Genomic DNA, 933 nt, shown 5'->3' with positions numbered 1-933 from the left:
AGTAATATGATTTTCAAGAAATGATTGTATATCTTGGACCATATAGAGTTTGAGACAAAACATCCTTTCACAATTAAGCAAATCTTCATTTTGGAACTGGCGCCGCTTGCTGGAAGAATGACATGTACCAGTAGGCTGAGGAATGCCCCTCCACGTGCTTTTGCTTCCCTTAGCTGCGATCACAATCGCCTCCTTCTCTATGTTGGCTTCGCCCCTGATCCTTCCGGCACCACCTCTGAAGGGCAACACATCCAGTGCTATAGTTTTTGCACTAGAGATTTAGGACACTGAAATCAGTTAAAAACTTAAAATAGATTAGTTATCAGAGCAAAAGAAATCTACCACAATACAGTAAATAGTTACCCTCGTAGCTCCAAACAATTGGCAAACAGAGAAGCAAGCCGGCTGAATTATCCATCAACAACTCTTTGTTGTTTCTTGAAGTTCTTTGCACTCGGGGCCAGCTGATCCTAACTCTCCAATCCGCAAAATGTAGACCATAGAAACATGTCAACTTAGGTGCAGTCTAAAACGTAAGCTTTGTAGTAACATAAATAAGGATCTAGGCCTGCAGTACACTAACCTTGTGAAAAAAGTCCTGGCAATTGAACTCTAGGGCTTCCATCCATAAGATCATAAGCATATCACCCTTTAGCAAATTACAGCTAACATATATTTCAGTTACTATAATCTCAACCTTGTGGCGGGACGGTCGGCTTAGGAGCTTGAGCATCGCCTAGGTGGAGCAGTGGTGCCATTACAGGGTCCAACTCAGCACGGGAGGGAGGGTTACGGCCTGCCCTCGACGGAACGGCAGCACGGCCCGTTGGCGGTAGAGAACGCGCTCTGCGCGTGCCAGGCCACGGCGACGGTGCTGCATGCGTGCGCTGGCAAGGAGATGGCCACGCGGAGCTACCAGGAGGGTTGGGCGGC

At 47.4% G+C, this 933-nt stretch overlaps 1 long non-coding RNA gene across 2 annotated transcripts; it reads right to left on the bottom strand.

Moving 5' to 3' along the window:
• Positions 1 to 10: 10 nt before the first annotated feature.
• On the bottom strand, positions 11 to 661 carry LOC125513010. Of its 2 annotated transcripts, none has more exons than XR_007285632.1 (3): positions 584 to 661; positions 364 to 476; positions 11 to 287 (listed from the first exon to the last, which is right to left on the bottom strand). It is a non-coding gene; the product is annotated as an uncharacterized LOC125513010 (long non-coding RNA). The 2 variants fall into 2 exon arrangements; XR_007285634.1 differs by having other exon boundaries at positions 364 to 470; positions 584 to 648.
• Positions 662 to 933: the final 272 nt, after the last annotated feature.

The sequence above is a fragment of the Triticum urartu genome, chromosome 6 (assembly GCF_003073215.2).
Source record: "Triticum urartu cultivar G1812 chromosome 6, Tu2.1, whole genome shotgun sequence".
Classification (NCBI taxonomy): Eukaryota; Viridiplantae; Streptophyta; class Magnoliopsida; order Poales; family Poaceae; genus Triticum; species Triticum urartu.
Note: the sequence above shows the minus strand (reverse complement) of the source record. Positions and strands in the feature narration are given on the sequence as shown.